At 41.0% G+C, this 18,966-nt stretch overlaps 1 long non-coding RNA gene across 1 annotated transcript; it reads right to left on the bottom strand.

The window, feature by feature from the left end:
• Nucleotides 1-4,846: 4,846 nt before the first annotated feature.
• LOC144340528 (uncharacterized) lies at nucleotides 4,847-8,757 on the bottom strand. The gene is made up of 3 exons (XR_013416734.1): nucleotides 8,452-8,757; nucleotides 7,112-7,204; nucleotides 4,847-6,518 (listed from the first exon to the last, which is right to left on the bottom strand). It is a non-coding gene; the product is annotated as an uncharacterized LOC144340528 (long non-coding RNA).
• Between the last annotated feature and the right edge of the window lie 10,209 nt (nucleotides 8,758-18,966).

The following is an 18,966-nucleotide window of genomic DNA, read 5'->3' as shown; positions in this document are numbered from 1 at the left end:
ACGAGAAACACCCACAGGTGTGGAGGGGCAGGCCACCCCTTCAATATAGGGGGGACCTTCAGCAGTGCATAGTGAGGCCGTTGCTGTGTAAAAAGATAGAATCTCCTTGATTCCTGATGTTTACATTTACTACTCACTTCTTTGACTTTTTAGATGCCAATTTCACATTCGACATCTTTCGGTTATTTTCCTTACTGTATCTAAGCAGAGGATTTAAACTTGTTTCTGAAGCAGAAAACCAGGGACTGGTTATGAGCTATCACCCCACTTTGTGGCTGTCTTATGCAATAAGCATAATAGATTGTGGGCCAACAGAATGTGTAGCAAGGTAAACATAAACTCTTCATTTCAGCCTATATTTCTCTTTGTCTGGTGAGGATCCAGTCTTGCTCCAGTCTTAACATGTTAAAACATATAATTTTGCTTAAATTTCATTTTATAGGAAGTCATATATATTCATTTCTGTTGGGTTTGTCAGTGAAAGCCTTCTCAAAACAACTGTGGAGGAAAGACAGGTAAATAAATGCATGGTGCTCCCATGTGTTAGTGCTCACTGCATCTCACCAATGTGTCAGCCCCACTGCAACACATGGTGCATCAACAAATGGTGCTGGAAACCTGGATATCCACATGCAAAAGAATGATGCTGGACAAAATTCATGCCCTTCCATTACACCCTTTTCAGAAATTAAGTCAGAATGACTCAAAGAACTAACCTTAAGAGTTGAACTTGTAAAACCCTTAAGAAAGCACTGAGGAAAATCTTATGGACATTAGAATTGGTAGTGGTTTCTTGGCTGGTGACCAAAAGCACAAGTAATAAAAGAAAAATGACAATTAGACTTCATCAAAATGTAAAAACTTTTTTGCATCAAAGGACACTATTAAAAGAGTCAAAAGAAAATGCACAGAATAGGAGAAACTATTTGCCAATCATATATCTGATAAAAAATTAATATCCAGAATATGTAAAGAACTATAATTGAACAATAGCAAAACAATCTCATTCAAAAATTGGTGAAATACATGAATAGACAATTATCCAAAGAAGATATACAATAAGGACATAAAAATAAGGAATTCCAACAAGGACATAAAAATATGGTAAACTTCACTAGGCCAAGTGTTGAAGATGTGGAGAAATGGGAACACTTGCACACTGCTGGTGAGAGTGAACAGTGGTGCAGCCACCATGGAAAACAGTATAGTGGTTCCTCAAGAAAGTAAAAATAGAATTACTATGTGAGACAACAATTCCACTTTTGGGCATATCGTCAAAAGAACTGAAAGCAGGACCTCACACAGATATTTGCACACTCAGGCCCATAGCAGCACTATTCCCAATACCTAAAAGGTGGAAGCAACCGAGTGTCCATTGAGGATGACTGGATAAACAGCCCACGGTGCACACACACACGGAATACTATTCAGCCTTAAAAGTGAATAAAATTCTGATTGAATGAACCTTGAAAGCACTGTAAGTGAAATAAGCCAGAAATAAAAAAACAAATATGATATTTTACTTATATGAGGTAGCTAGAATAAGCTAATTCATAGAAACGGAAAGCAGAATAGCGGTTACCAGGGGATGGGCAGTTATGGTTTAACGGGTACAGTTTCTGTCTGAGAAGATGAAAGTGTTCTGGAAATGGATATTGGTGGTGGTTACATAACACTGTAAATGTGTTTAATGCCATCAAACTGTACACTGAAAAAATAGTTGGATGGTAAATTATATATTATGTGTCAGGCCTCTGAGCCCAAGCCAAGCCATCGCTTCCCCTGTGACTTGCAGGTGTATGCCCAGATGGCCTGAAGTAACTGAAGAATCACAAAAGAAGTGAAAATGCCCTGCCCCACCTTAACTGATGACATTCCACCACAAAAGAAGTGAAAATGGCAGGTCCTTGCCTTAAGTGATGACATTACCTTGTGAAAGTCCTTTTCCTGGCTCATCCTGGCTCAAAAACTCCCCCACTAAGTATTCTGTGACCCCTACTCCTGCCCGCCAGAGAACAACCCCCCTTTGACTGTAATTTACCTTTACCTACCCAAATCCTATAAAACGGCCCACCCTTATCTTCCTTCGCTGACTCCTTTTTCGGACTCAGCCCGCCTGCGCCCAGGTGAAATAAACAGCCATGTTGCTCACAAAAAGCCTGTTTGGTGGTCTCTTCACAAGGACGCGCATGACAGTATGTTTGTTTTACCACAATTTTAAAAAATGTATCAACACTAAATCCAATCACAGCTCTCATGGAGATTTTTTAATACTGGTGTTTCAACAAGCACATTGCCGCTGTGGAGGGGAGGTCCTTGGAGTTCTTACGCCACCATGTTCTTTTGTGTCACTCCTCAGCCACTTTTGAATTGTGCTTATGCATCACATTCCTGATCTGCTAAGTACTTTCAAGAAAGTTATTCATATGGTCAAAATTCATCAAGCAACTAACTTGTTCTTGGGGCTGTACTCTACGGAGTTGATCTCAGAAAAAAGAATCAAATTCGTTGGACCTCATAGATGGCACAGGTAGGGGATTGGAATACGGATAAGGAAATCATAACACAACATGTTACAGTATTTTATATTATTTTTTTCCTTTGAATGCTACATTATTAATATTTTATAATGACTACTGGCAGGTACCAATGATTAGAAATTAAAGTTTCTGCTTTCTTTCTCTGTTTCTTTCTTATATATTTCTCTATCTTTGTAAATATTTTTAGACTGGGCATTTTGGAGATAGTCCAACAGTTTCATTTATACGATGATATTTTGTTTTACTCTTATTCCTTAAAGAGAGATTTGCCAGCCACAAATTTCTGGTTGGACATTGGTTTTCTCTCAGCTCTTGATCATTATGCCTCTTCCGGCTGCTGTGGCTGACAGGGAAAGACCGATTACATCTTAAAGCAGTTGCTTCTTAGATGATCTGTGTTTCTTCTGTGGCTACCTTTAAGATGACCATTTCCCTTTAACATCTGAGGTTCCAATGCAGTGTGAGTAAATGTGGATCTCTTCATTCACAGTGCTGTGTATACATTTGCTTCATCTTTACCCATAACATTTTTATGGAATGCCTCATACATTTACTCACTTTTTGATGTGTAGGAATTTGACTAATGTTAAATCTCATTTGACCACCATGTACACTGTGAAATCTAAAATAATGGCCCCACAAATATCTCCAAACCCTAAGCCTCATCATCTTTAGATATGTTACCTTAAAAACAAAAGAGAATTTGCCAATATGATTAACAGGATGGACCTTTATTTGGGGAGATTATCTTGGATTTTCTGGGTGAGCCCAATCTGATCATGAATCCTTAAAAGTAGAGATGACTGAAATCTCTCCTATATCTGCAGTGGTATATTTGTCTGTTATATACCACTGTCTTGTTCTTAATTAACATTGCCTGTTTTATTTCTCCATTCAATGAACAGCTGCTTTTGGCAGGCTGGGTTCTCAGCAGTGGCAGCTGCCAGGTCAGCCTTGGTGAGTCGAGTCAGTTGCTGTGCCCATGCAGTGTCCATCCCAGCCACCACGGCCACTTTGTGCACACACTCCATGAGCAAGCCCTGTGCGGCTGAGTGGCATCGTCCATCAAGCCATCTTGCCCACCTGATTACAGGCAGCTCCAGCCCCTTGGAGCCCCTCTGTTGGGCATCCACATGCAACCAGTATCATCACAGGCTCCGTACATCGCAAGAGGCGTATGCAGACCCCTCTACTATACCCCCTAATTTTTCCATCTTTATTTTTCCCAAGTTCCTGACTGGCAAGCCGACCCATGAGCCACTGCCCATGACTCATTCACTCATGCACTATTGGGGCATCATTTCACAACCCCCACCTTCCATGGGCCTATTTGGGATTTGATTTCTAGTTCCTGGCTCAACAGCCATTACCAAAGCTGTACTTGTGTCAGCTCCCAAGCCTACTGCTCTTGTTGTAGGCTTTCCTCTTTATATCTGAGTCACAGGCATCTATTTCCTGGGATTTCTAAAAATTGCACTGATTTGTTCAATGCAGCATTTCTAAGGACTTCCAGGAAGGGAGATTCTATATTAGCTTATAGTGACTTGTTTCAAAACATCAGAAATGTATACTGGAATGAAGGACAACATGCATGGAGAGAGGTGAAGAAACCTTGAGTATGCCATGGATTTTCATAAAGTGAACAGTTGAGTAAACAACACTCACATCAAGGTACAGCATTTCCAGCCTCCAGGAAACACCCTTAGGTTCTACTTGATCATAAATCACCCTCCCTGATGCTAAAGCAGCCACTTTCTTCATTTCTAACACCATAGACGAGATCCATCAGTTCTGAATACAGTCACCCTCATGTCCTGGGTCTTGCTGTGTGTGATTGTAGCCTATTCACTCCCATGGCTGTCAGTGCTCCATTTTACAAATAACTCAGTCTTCTTATCCCTCCACTGTTGATAAACATGTGTGTTATATCCAGATTTTACAAATTGTGCTGCTATAAATAATATTTTCACATATTTGGGGATGCAAATGCATGCATTTCTATTGGTATATAACCAACAGTGCAATTGCTGGGTCGTAGGAGAGTGGATGCTTGGTTTAGTTTCTCAAAACACAAGTGTCTATGGAACCGACAAATAATAGACAGGGGTAAATCTCTTATTCTACAAATTATTCAGCTAATACATGAAAGAAATAACCCTTTTGCAATCCACAGTGAACTAACAGATTTCGCCATTGAACAGCAATGGCAATTAACATCACAAGAAAAGAATTAACCAGTATTACATTATTCTTCTTGATGAAAAACACGATATTGTACTGTGAATCCTGAAAATCTGAGACAGATCTCAGTTTTAGAAAGTTTATTTGGCCAAAGTTGAGGATACATGTCCATGTCACAGCCTCAGGAGGTCCTGATGACATGTGCCCTAGGTGGTCAGAGCACAACTTGATTTTATATATTTTAGGGAGACCCGAGACATTGACCAACATATGTAAGCTGAACATTGATTCCACCGGGAAAGGCGGGACAACTCGAAGCAAGGAGGGAGCTTCCAGGTCACCGGTAGATGAGAGACAAATGGTTGCAGTCTTTTGAGTTTCTGATTAGCCTCTCCAAAGGAGGCAATCAGACATGACTTTATCTCAGTGAGCAGAGGGGTGACATTGGATAGACAGGAGGCAGGTTTGCCCTGAGCAGTTCCCAGCTTGACTTTTCCCTTTTAGCTTAGTAATTTTGGGGCCCCAAGATTTATTTTCCTTTTACAGAACCATCAACACTTACAGAAAAAAACCCTGAATATGTACAAGCCTGTATACCAAACTACCAATTTAGAGAAAATACAGGTAATAGAGATAAATGTCAGACCACACCTTGGCATGCAACCACAAAATTCAAACAATAGGAAACCTTACCATACAACATAAATTTCAAGGAGGAATCTATAGAACAAATGAGAACACAAAACATATTTTAAAGGTAAAACTAAACTATAATTTTGGATGATGAAAATATAAAATAGAACAAAGGAGCGATGACCATAAAAGTCAGGATGTGATTGATTTTTATTTGAAAAGGGGAAGAGTTTATTGTTGAGCTGGGGCAATTGATGGGGCTTCGAGGTCAGCTGCCAAACTTCTCCCTCTCTGATGGTTAAAGGGTGTTTACCTTTGATTAAATGTCACCATTTTAAGATCTTTTTGTGTGTGTGTGTTACCTGTGTTTTATTTTATGATAAAAAGGCTAATGCAGAGTAAAATAAGTTATGGGGCATGGTTCCTGTTCTGCACAAAGCCTCCACCCCATCCTCCTCTCTGGACACTGAGCACCCAGAACAACTGGCAGCCCCAGGACCCCTGCCAGGACTACCTCATTTCTGAGTGTGCACCCAGCTCCCCATCACTGGAGGCAATGTCCATGATCTATTCCTTGAGGCCTGGATGAACCTGATAGGACACAGCTGAGGGGAAGTCTGGCCCCAGTCTGTAGGCTTTGGCCATCAGCATAGAGGGAACAGGTCCTCACCTCTCCACAGGCGCAGCTACAGCCAGACCCTCCTCTCTGCCTGGGACTGAGGCTTGGTCCTTCCCCTGAACAGGGTGACAGGGATCTCTCCAGAGGTGGAGATGACACCATTCCTCCTCTAACATGGTCCCATCTCATGTTCTTTCTGCTTTAAAGTTGACTCATGCTGGTGTCCAGTGAAGAAACCCTGGCACAGAGGAGGCACAGGTGGATTTCAGGGCTGTGCTTGTCTGGGAATAGAAGAGCACAGACCACGAGGTGGTGCCGCTGCACTGCTTCTGCGCCCAGCAGGTGGCTGCTGGGGCTGAGATTGAAGGTGGGGAGAGGGATGTCACAGCTCATCGCACAGGTTCCAGGTAAAAATCCTCCTGCCCAGCCCATCTGGCTCTCACTTAACCAACTCTAGTGAAAACTGTCTCCTTCTCATGTTCCTCGAAGATGCTTTTTTACATAAGAAAGAGGATGCGATCACTAGATTGTCCTGGTTTATTGTGCTGTCAGTAACGTGAAATCAAAATACACACTTAATAAATAATAAAACAACCCATAATAAGCCAAAGTTTATAATGTACTGATACCACTGAGCCAGTGTTTATAATGTACTGACACACTCCAAGTGTGGGCACAGCTACAGACATGCCTTGTCTTTTGGGTCAGGACACAGGATAGAGACAAATGAGAAGAAACCCCAGTCACTGCAGAAAAGGGCTCCCATGGAAGAGGCCGGGCAGAGAGCCAGCTGTCCCAGGGCCACCATATTTTGGGATGACTCCCCCTTTCTGGGTAGAACTGTTTTTTATTCTTTTTGTATTCACAGTAGTTCTGAAATTGCAGGATGCTGAGACCCAGCAGTGGTCAGTTACCCTGTCTCTTTCTTCACCATTAAATGCTGTGCCAAACAGCACCTTCATACATTTCTATCCTCTTCCAGGAGAAAATCAAAACAACAATGGACACATTGAAATATGCAAACATACTTTAAATATGTGCTGTCACAAGTAGCTACAAAAACATTAGTTCCACCAAAATGAGAAAGGTGTGAAAATGGAAAACATTGCATACCCGTATTCACAGCAGCATTACTCACCATAGCCAAGACAAGGAAGCAAACAAAGTAGCCATCAACACCTGCATAGATGAAAAACATGTGGTCTATGTAGACAACAGAATATGATTCAACCTTAAAAAGAAGGAAATTCTGTTATATGCCGCAACATGGATGAACCTGGAGAACAATGCTAAGTGAAATAAGCCAATCATAAGGAAATTCCAATACTGCACAATTCCAGTTATATGAGGCGTCTAAACTCTTAGAACCTGAAAGTAGAATGGCACTGCCAGGGGTTCAGTTGGGGATTCATGAGGAGTTTTGGGGCATAGAGTTTCAGTTTTGCAAAATGAAACGTTCTAGAGATCTGTTGCGTAACAATGGGCTTACAGTTAATATGATAGTACTCTATACTTAAAATGGCTATGATACAAAATTTTACATAATATGGTTTTCGGCACAATAAAAAATAATTAGCTCTCTTATTAACTTAGGAAAAAAGCACATTAATTCATTGAAAATATATTAGTATGTGCTTACTATGAAAAAGAGACACAGAAAACTTGAGACAAAAAGAGAGATCCTTGCTACCCCAGCTATCACCCATGAATCAGCAGAATCAGCATCTCATGAAACTAGACAGAAAGGCTCACAGGCCCAGCCTTGACATCTTGAATCAGTCTGCATTTGTCAGGACCCCAGGTGGCTCCACTGCATGTAAGGCACTGCCCCAGATGGTGGTGGAGGGACATCCTAGGATGGTGACTCTGCCCCACAGGTAGGAGCCTCCAGTCCAGATGGGAGCAACCAGAAGGGCCCAGGAGGGACATTTCCAAGAAAGTAAAATTAATAGACTGTCCAAAGTCTCTGACTTCTTAAAAGAGTCACAGAAATGGAACAGATACCAAAGTTAAATTAATGAGAGTTATCTAGAAAATAAACAGGCCAGGCGAGGTGGCTCATGCCTGTAATCCCAGCACTTTGGGAGGTCGAGGAGGGTGGATCACGAGGTCAAGAGATCGAGACTATCCTGGCCAGCATGGTGAAACGCCGTCTCTACTAAAAATACAAAAATTAGCCAGGCATTGTGGCGCACGCCTGTAGTCCCAGCTACTCGAGAAGCTGAGGCAGGAGAATCGCTTGAACCCGGGAGGCAGAGGGTGCAGTGAGCGGAGATAGCGCCACAGCACTTCAGCCCGGTGACAGAGCCAGAAAAAAAAAGTAAAAGAAAATAAACAAAAACAAAGGCAAGTATTAACTTGAGGAAGAGCAAATATTACGAAGCAAGTGAAAAGTAGTCAAGTTGTCATATGAGACGATTAGTCACAGAAAAAGAAGCAAGGAATGGCTGAACTTGTGATACCTTGCCTTGTTTTTACCTGAGTAACTCTCTCCTAGGAGAGACAGACGGACAGACTCCATTTTAGTTTCTTCACTTGCAGCCTCCTTTATCCCCCTTAAGGGAATAGCTAGTGCAAACTGACTCCAAGCACATCCAGGAATGCACTCGCTGATAAGATACTGAGGCAGGCTGTACCAGCAGCTCCTGGGAATGTGCTCAGTGGAAGGTACCTAAAGCGCCTGCATTTATCTTTTAATGATAATTGGTTTAAGCCCCTGCACCTGGAACTGTTTATTTTTTGTAACTTCTTCTATAACCAATTAATTTTTTTTGCCTATTCTGCTTCTGTAAAATTGCTTCAGTTACTGTTTAGATCGTAGTATAAAAGAAAATCTAGCCCCTTCTTCGGGGGCCGAGGGAATTTTGAGCGCTAGCTGCCTCCCGGTCTCCGGCTAATAAAGGACTCCATAATTTGTCTCAAAGTGTGGTGTTTCTCTATAACTCGCTTGGTTACAACAAACTAAACATAATTACTATATAAATATACCGGGAAGAGGAAAGAATGGGAAGAGTGAAAGAGAACAAGTGATGGATGTGGTGACGTCACGTTCTCCCGGGCGGGGCACGAGGTACCACACATGAGGGACTGACATGGCTAACGTGACCCCTCTTCTCCTTCTGCCTGCAGCCCATAGTCTCTCCTCCCTGCCCATGGGTGCTGCGTGGGAGACAGGGGTGCGGAATCCGGTCGACCTCGCTGTCCCCGCCCTCTGCCTCGTGGCGTCGGTGGGGTTGGGGAGATGAGTCCTACCCCTGCTCATCTCCTGTGGCTGTTGCCTTTTGGGCAGCCCCTCTCCGCGGCGGTGGGCCTGTCCTGCTGGCCTGTGGCGCTGCCCTTCCCTGGGCCTGTGAGGGTTGGCTCTGCCTGGACCTTTGCTGTGCTCCCGGAGCCCTCCAGGTTGTCCTTCAGGTGCCCGAGGCCAAGCGGTGGTGTCCTTCCTGTTTCCAGGGCCCTCTTCTCCAGTCGCCGCTGCAGTGCCTGTGTGCGGGTCCTGAGGAGTTTTGGTGAGGTAGAATTTTTATTTACTTATTTAAATTTGAAATTTAAAGCATGTTCATTGCAGCAATGTCTCTACTAGAGACTATGTAGAGGCAATGAAAAGGGGAAGAGATAAATTGTACCACATTCCTGCCATGGAATACTATACTGCAACGAAAACAAATGAACTATTTGTATGAACATTGATTCATCTTGTAGACCACCTTAACTGAAAAAACAAGCAAAAGAATTGTTGGGAACAGGCCCCCAAATCTGGTCATAAACTGGCCCCAAAACTGGCCATAAACAAAATCTCAGCAGCACTGTGACATGTTCGTGATGGCCATGACGCCCACGCTGAAGGTTGTGGATTTACCGGAATGAGGGCGAGGAACACCTGACCCACCCAGAGCGGAAAACCGCTTAAAGGTGTTCCTGAACCAGCACAATAGCATGAGCCATCTGTGCCTTAAGGACGTGTTCCTGTGGCAGATAACTAGCCAAAGCCCATTCCTTTATTTTGGCCCATCCCTTTATTTCCCGTAAGAAATGCTTTTAGTTAATCTATAATCTATAGAAATAATGGTTATCACTGGCTTGCTGTCAATAAATATGTGTGTAAATCTCTGTTCGAGGCTGTCAGCTCTGAAGGCTGTGAGACCCCTGATCTCCCACTCCACATGCCATATTTCTGTGTGTGTGTCTTTAATTCCTCTAGCGCCACTGGGTTGGGGTCTCCCCGACCGAGCTGGTGTCAGCAATGAATAATATCAGCAAGAAACAATTTATAAAAAGTTTAAAAGCAAAGCCAGGTGTGGGTGCTTATGCCTGTAATCCTAGCACCACCTTGGGAGGCCAAGGAGAGCAGGTTGCTTGACCCCAGGAGTTTCAGGCCAGCCTGGAAAACATGACAAAACCCTGTCTCTACAAAAAGTACAAAAATTACCCAGGCTTGGTGGTGCAAACCTCTAGTCCCAGCTACTCAAGAGGCCGAGTTGGGAGGAATTGCTTGAGTCTGGCAGGTCAAGGCTGAAGCGAACTGTGTTTATGCCACTGCATTTCAGTCCAGGTGACAGACTGAGACCCTGTATCAAAAAAAAAAAAAAAAAAAAAAAAAAAAAAAAAAAAAAAAAAAAAAAAAAAAAGGACTAAAAGCATGTCAAACAAAGAGACTTTCCTAAAACGTAGTAAGAATATGAGGGCATACATCAAATTCAAGACAAACATTCACCAGCAGTTCTTGGTTTGCTCAGTATAATGTTGACTGAAACCTGTACTGAGCTGTGGAAAATCAGGGCTATCTACATGTATTTCTATTATTTTCTGTGTATACTACATATAGCCAATAATGTTAAAATGTCCCAAACTGACAAACCTGAGTGGCGGCTTCACAAAGATTTCTTATAATTCTCTATTTTTACTTCCAGCTAGAACTAATTCATAATAAAAATTTGTGAAGTGAATCCATAGAAATTGAGCAAAATAAAAAAGGATTTATTGAGCGTGAGGAAAGCTACAGAGAAGTAAAGACAGATGGAGAGATGACAATACTGAGTATGTCAGTGACCTTCACAATAACAGATTTCCTGGAGGAGTGTGAGCTGGAGCCAGAACGAAGTGGATAGACTGTGAAAGAGGGATGAAGGAGCAGGAACTTCTGGAGGCAAATATGGCATGTGTTTGGCCAGATTGGGAGGTGTAGATGGAATCTGAACATTCTGCTTTATGTCCAGCACTAGAGAAAGAGAACTCATGTTTATTTAGCACCTTCCACAATCTGTAGAGAAATCTGAAACATTATAAAAAAAGATATATGAATGGCCAATTGTCTTCAGGGAAAAACACAAAGTAAAACCACAGTGAGAAACCACTAAGCAACCATTCAAATGGCTAAATTTAAAATGATTAATAACTATAAATGTTGGCAAGGATGTTGAACAATCTGTGCTCTCATCCATTACCTATAGGAATATAAAACAGCCACTTTGAAAATCAGTTTTGTATCATGTAATAAAGTTAAACAACCTAGTACTCTATGGCTACCTTTCCACTCCTAGGTATTTACTCAAGAGAAATGAAGATTCTGTCAAAAATCCCTGTATAAGAATGTTCATAGTTTCTTTATTTATAATAGTAAAAAATCAGAAATAATTGCCAATGTACAAAAATCATGATTCATTCATACAATGGAATATTATCAGAAATAAAAATGAATGAACTACTGATACATGCAACAACATGGATTGATCACATAATTATTATGCCAAGTGCAAAAAGCCAGACACACGAGAGACCATACAGGATGAGTAGATTCGTACGAAGTGTTAAAACAGGAAGAACTGCGCTATCATGATAGCCATCAAATCAATGGCTGCTGGGGGCGGAGAAGCTGAGTTGAAGGGAGAAAAAGGGATCTTTGTGTACATTGATAGTGGCAAGAGTGATATGGCTGTATTTGTCAAAATTCATTGATAAAGTTGATGAAGATTTGCTTATTTTGGTAAATGTAAATTTTATAAGTTTAAAATGCTTATAATAAAAATTATGTTAGTGATAAAAATAATTAAAAATATTAGCAACCAAATCCAACAGTACACCAAAAGGATAATACACCGTGATATGTCCATATATGAAAAACACACAGCTAACAGTATAGTGAATGGAGACAAGTTTATAGCCTCCTCTGTAAGATCTGGAAGGAGGCACAGACTCCCACTTTCACCCCTTTTATTCCATCCGTACTAGAAGTCCTAGCCAGAGCAATCAGGCAAGTGAGGAAATAAAGGGCATCCAAGTCAGTAGGAGAAAGCCAACTTAGCCTTATTCGCAAGTGACATGATCTTTTACTTAGAAATAATGAAAGATTCCACCAAATAAATAGTTAGAACTAATAAACATATTCAATAAAATCTCAGGATACAAAATTAATGTGCAAACTTTCATAGCATTTATATATACCAGCACTATACAATCTGAAAAAAAAAAAATCAAGAAAGCAACACCATTTACAAATCACAAAGAAGATAAAATACCTAAAAATCAACTTATCCCAGGAAGTAAAACAAAAACTATAAAGCATCAATGAAGGAAATTGAAGAGCACACAAAACTGAAAGAACCAGGCATGGTGACACACATCTGTAATCGTGGGACTTTGGGAGGATGAGACAGGAGAATTGTTTGAGCCCAGGAACTCAAGGCCTGGGAAGCATAGTGAGACTCTGTCTCTAAAGGAAAAAAAAAAATGAAACACATTTCATGCACATAAATTGGAAGAATTAATATCGTTAAAATATTCATACTACTCAAAGCAATTTACAGATTCAATTCAATACCTATCAAAATACCAATATCATTCTTCACAGATCTAGAAAAAATATGAAATTCATATGGAACCATAAAATATCCCCAATAGCCAAGGCAATTGTAAACAAGAGGAACAAAGCTAAAGGCATGATGCTACCTGAATTCAAAATATACTATAAGGTTAGAGTAACCAAATCAGTATGGTACTGGCATAAAACTAGACACCTAAATCAATGGAACACAAAAGGGAACTCACATATAAATCCATGTATTGATAGCCAACTCATTTTTGGCAAAGGAACAGGGAATATACAACGGGGAAAGAACAAGTCTCTTAAATAAATGGAGCTGAGAAAATGCTAGCAGATGCAGAGGATCTAGACCCCTGTCTCTCACCATATACAAAAATCAACTCAAAATGGATTAAAGGTTTAAATGCAGGTCCTAAAACTATAAAATGACTACAATAATGCACATAGGAAACACTCTAGACATGGGTCTAGGCAAAAATTTTATGGTTAAGACCACAAAAGCACAGGCAACAAAAATAAAAATAGACAAATGAGACTACATTAAGCTAAATAGCTTCAACACAGCAAATGAAACAATCAACAGAATTAAAAGGCAACCTGTTGAATAGAGAAAATATTTGCTATGTGTTTATCCTACAAGGAACTAATATCTACAATATATAAGAAACTCAAAAACTCAGCAGTAAAAACACAAATAATCCAATTAAAAAGTGGACAAAGGATCTGAATAGATGTTTCTCAAAAGGAGACATACAAATGGCCAACAGGTGTGTGAAAAGCACTCAACATTATTAAATAGCAGGAAAATGCAAACCAAAACTACAGTAAAATGTCATCTTATCCTAGTTAGAATGGTTATTGTTGGGAAATAAAAAATAATAGATACTGTCGAGCATGTGGAGAAACCAGAACTGTTGTACACTGTTGGTGGGAAAGTAAGTACAGCAATTATAGAAAACAGTATAGTAATTTCTCAAAAAATTAAAAATAGAACCACTGGCTGACCCAACAACTCTACTCCTGGGTATTTATACAAATGAAAAGAAATCATATCAAAAGCGTACCTGCATTCTCGGGTTTATTGAGGCACTGTTCACAGTAGCAAAGATATGAAATCAATAGGTGAATCCATCAATGGGTGACTGAATAAACAGTGGTATATATACACAATGGAATGCAATTCAGCCATAAAAAAGAATGAAATCCTGTCAGTTGCAGGAACATGGATGGAACCAAAGGCCATTACGTTAGGTGAAATAAGCCAAGCAAGGAAAGGCAGATATCACGTGTTGTCACTCATATGTGCCAGCCAAAATGGTTAATCTCAAGGAAGTCAAGAGAGTAGAATAACAGTTAACCAGAATCTGGAAAGAATGTATGGATAGGAAAATACAGAAAGGCAGGTTAATGGATCCAAATGTTCAGTTATTAGAGAAAATAAATTCTAATATTTGATAGCACAGCAGACTGACTAAAGTTACAAAAATGTATATTTCAATATAGCTATAAGAGTGGATTTAAAATGTTCTCAACACAAAGAAATGATAAATGCTTGAGGTGCTGGATATCCTAAATATCCTGACTTCTTATACATACATTCTATGCATGTATCAAAACGTCACATGTATCCCATAAATATGTACAAATATTATGCACCAATTTAAAAAATATTTTAAAAATAAACAACACAATATGGGGCATTTTAAAAGGTACAAAAATTATGAGCATGATAAAAATTTGGCAAATATTTCCCTTTATATTAACATCTTTTTCATTCTGTATGTTTAAGGAGAATAAAGTCCATATAGCATCAGAAGAGGTGGCTCTCCTGAAAGAGAATCCTCTTCCCAGTTAAAAAGACAGAAACAGAATCACTGGAGTGAGTTGCACTTTGGAGAACTGCACAGCACCACGTCTTAGTGTCTGGGATTACCAAGACTTAGTGAGGAGGGTTCACCTTCCATGAAGAACTAAACTTTGGTTCTCTTTCTTGTCTGTTCGTATTGCAAGATCAAAATTTCAGAAAACCAAGAGAAAGAATTCAGCCATAGGGATGTACTGTCTTTTACTCTCTTTAATTTCTTAGAATATCCACTGCCAAAGATGATCCAGACAGTTACAAGAAGAATTGTGTTCCCATTAAGGAAGGAGACCACTACTACTCCTGCTGCCCTCCTCCCCTTATCTTGCCTAGTTTATAAGACAGGAGAAAAGGGAGAAAGCAAAAAGTTGGGAAAGAAACAGAAGTAAGATGTATAGCCAGACAACCTTGGCACCACCACCCGGCCCTAGGAGTTAAAAAAGTAATAATAGGCCGGGCACGGTGGCTCATGCCTGTAATCCCAGCACTTTGGGAGGCTGAGGTGGGTGGATCACGAGGTCAGGAGATCGAGACCATCCTGGCTAACACAGTGAAACCCCATCTCTATTAAAAATACAAAAAATTAGCCAGGCTTGGTGGCAGGCGCCTGTAGTCCCAGCTACTGGGGAGGCTGAGGCAGGAGAATGCCATGAACCCAGGAGATGGAGCTTGCAGTGAGCCAAGATTGCACCACTGCACTCCAGCATGGGCAACAGAGCAAGACTCCGTCTCAAAAAAAAAAAAAGTAATAATAATAACATCAACCCCTGACCTAAACTACTTGGTTATCTGTAAATTCCAGGCATTGTTATGAAAAAGCATTGCAAAACTTTCTGTTCTGTTAGCTGATGCATGTAGCCCCCCAGTCACATTCCCCACGCTTGCTTGATTTATCATGATCTTTTCACGTGAACCCCTTAGAGTTGTAAGCCTTTAAAAAGGCCAAGAATTTCTTTTTCAGGGAGCTCAGCTCCTAAGACACAAGTCTGGTGATGCTCCTGGCCGAATAAACCTCTTCCTTCTTTAATCTGGTGTCTGAGGAGTTTTGTCTCCAGCTTGTCCTGCTACACTATGCCACCAAAATCCATATGTTGAAGTCCTATGTTGAGAAAACAGAAGAAGTGGCCATCAACAAGCCAAGGAGAGAGGGCTCAGAACAAATCAACCCTGCAGCACCTTGACCTTGCACCTGTAGCCTCTAGAACTGTGAGATGATACATATTTATCATCTAAGTCACCCAGCCTTTGGTACTTTGTTATGGCAGCTCTAGCAAATTAAAACAGAAATATTACCTTTTCTACCTTCTCCTATGTATGAACATGAGATTTTTTTAGGAGTATGAATTACCTGGAATTCCAAAGGATAGTATAAGTCAAATGAAAATGGATGATATTGGGTCATTTCCAAGTCTCTGAATGTCCCCTGGCCACCATAGAAAAATGAAGATGTGCCCATCGCCTTTCGGTTTCACACAAAGCAAAAGTTGTAGACCTAAACTGACATAGAATCACAACTGTATTTAATTAATTTGAGATATTGAAGGAGGTAGTTTTGCCCAAATTTTATAGAAAGATGATGAACAATCACAATTACTAAATAAAGAGGCTTTTCTGGCAGGGGATCACAGGTACTATATGTTTTTCTCCTATTTTTAAGTTACGTTTTCCTAAAAAGTTTTGTCTAGGAGTAAATGTTATCACTTTGCTTTTTTCCTACCCATTGATCACTTGTTCCTCCCTGCATTTCAGTAACGTTGCTAGAGTGGAGGTGTTTGGCCATGATTCACAGATGAATCAAAGAGGTCTCAGGAGCAGAGAGCTTCTCCTGAGGTCACACAGCACCTGGGTGGTGGAGCAATGATGGGCACATGACATTCCAGGCCTCTAGTCCAATTTCTGGGTTCTATGAGAATTGTAGCCCTTGTTTTCTGATACATGTGGTTCTCTTTTGAGCCAGAGAAGGAGAGCGCACAATGAGAATAAACTGCCAGAGCCCCAAGTCCTTCGCTTATATTTACTGGGCTGGAGGATGGAGGGAGAAAGGCTCCCACTGATTCTCTTAATTCCAGCTTCTATTACCAGTCACTCAGCTGAAAGCAAGAAGGTTAATCTTCTGCACTTGGCCTATCAGAACCAAGATGACAGAAAGCCCCACTTTCTACCATGGTAAAGACAATGGCCCTCCCACGCCTTGAATCATGACCCAGTTTTCTAACTACATATGCTTTTCTGCACATGTAACTATTTCTGTTCTCATCAAGCCCCAGTTCTCACAGTGCAAACACAGGAGCTACTGAGCCTGATGCTCTAATGGAAGCTCTGAGTTGAAATTTTATTTTATACTTAGGTACCTCTGAATCATTGCAGAGTTTTACCTGACTCTACTCTGACCCTATTTCAATCAAGGTCTATATGCTCTGGGACCTCTCCAAGTTCTCATCAGAAATGACAAAAAAAAAAAAAAAATGCCTTGTGCAGCTACTGGGGTCCCTGATAGCAGTGATAAGCCGCTCCTAATGGGAGAGAGCTTTGGGGTGACCAAAGACCATAGATCATTACTGCTGGGCCACATGGCTCCAGCCTCTTGACCACAATGGATCAATGGTCCTAGATTCACCTCTGATATTTAAAGTCTTTTGTTCTTCAGCCTCCACAAATGCTGTCTGGTTGAGATGAAAGTAAAGGACACAGAAACCCAAAAGCTGTAACTGCCTGGAACTCTGTCCAAGGTACCTCCCAGTGTTCTCTTATTATGTTGGCCATGTCCTCAGGAATTTAGTGAAATGGCCATGTTGTCTCCCAGTGGAAGTCAGGGGAGATCACTAGGCAGAGCTCCAGTGACTGGTGTCCTCTACACCATTTATCTACACAGGTTGGGGTTTTTCTAGCATGAAATGCCCCAAAGGCAGTCAAACCCGAAGCTTGGCTCCTCCAACAAATGAGTGTGAATATCTTAGCCCTGGCCAATGAGCACTGAATTGCAGAGAGACCAAGAGACCTTCTAAGTATTGGAACAGTTTAGTTCTGAATCCCAGAAGCTGCCTTCTTGCCCGGGAGGCAGGTGTCACTGCATCTGGTCCACAGAAGCAGCCCCACAGCTCAAGGTGCTCTTCTGGATTTCTGCCTCTTCCTGGTTCCTGAACTGGCAAATCTTCACTGCTTTGCTGGCCCATCTATAAATTCAAGCAGACTTTTCAAACATGCATTTTCCTCCCACTTTTCCAGTGGTACTCAATGGGAGAGCTGGTCCAAATGACCTAATCAGCAATTGCTGGAAACCAAAGTACAGGGTACAATTCTATATGTTAATGTCATGTACCAAGAGAGAAAATGCATAGATACCAGTAGCCACTTAAGCACTGTAATAATATCTCTCTATATACCCTGAGTATAATATATATAAATAAATTATATATTCTAAGAAAATAATCTCTATGTGTCATATATGACTATGATTCTGATAGACAAACCGGGGATCATAGTACGAGGACACTTCTCATCACCTTCACTCATGAGCCAGATAGTGTGAAATGAGAAGCAGAGATTTGAAATGTGTTGCAAAACTCTCTCAAAGAAAGTAGAGTGATATTCCCATGACCCAATCAAACCAATCTCCTCACAAATCACATTGGGCTTATAATGTGTGGAATGTGTCTTTATTAAAATGGAGTTAATCCTAGGTATGTGGTCTTTTTTACATGAACTGTACTGTAAGTGGCTCACTAGCTGTCAATTCACCAACAATCATTCCATTTAATAAAAGGGAGATCCCACCACGGGCCAGCATTTCCCAGGTGGAGGCCTCTTGCCAACATAATCTTCCAACAGAGAATTTCCCTGGGAACCCAGAAAGAAGAGAAGAGGCTCAGGCAAAAAGGATGAAAGAAATAGCAACCACGGCTGGGCACGGTGGCTCACACCTGTAATCCCAGCGCTTTGGGAGGCCAAGGAGGGTGGATCACCTGAGGTCAGGAGTTCAAGACGAGCCTGACCAACATGGCGAATCCTGTTTCTACTAAAAAAATAAAAATAAAAATAAATGAGCCAGGTGTGGTAGCAGGCGCCTGTAATCCCAGCTACTCCGGATGCTGAGGCAGAAGAATCGCTTGAATCCGGGAGGCGGAGGTTGCATTGAGCCAAGATGGCGCCACTGCACTCCAGTCTGGGCAACAAGAGCAAAAGTCCATATCAAAATGAAAACAAAAGGAAAGAAATAGCAACAGTGATAATATCATACACTGTCATGGTGCTATGTGTTAATCTGTGTCCTTAGCACTTTAAAAACATGAATTCATTTAATTTTCACAACACCTCT

The sequence above is a fragment of the Macaca mulatta genome, chromosome 4 (genome assembly GCF_049350105.2).
Source record: "Macaca mulatta isolate MMU2019108-1 chromosome 4, T2T-MMU8v2.0, whole genome shotgun sequence".
Lineage (NCBI taxonomy): Eukaryota > Metazoa > Chordata > Mammalia > Primates > Cercopithecidae > Macaca > Macaca mulatta.
The sequence above is the reverse complement of the archived record's forward strand: the minus strand, read 5'-3'. Positions and strand labels throughout refer to the sequence as shown.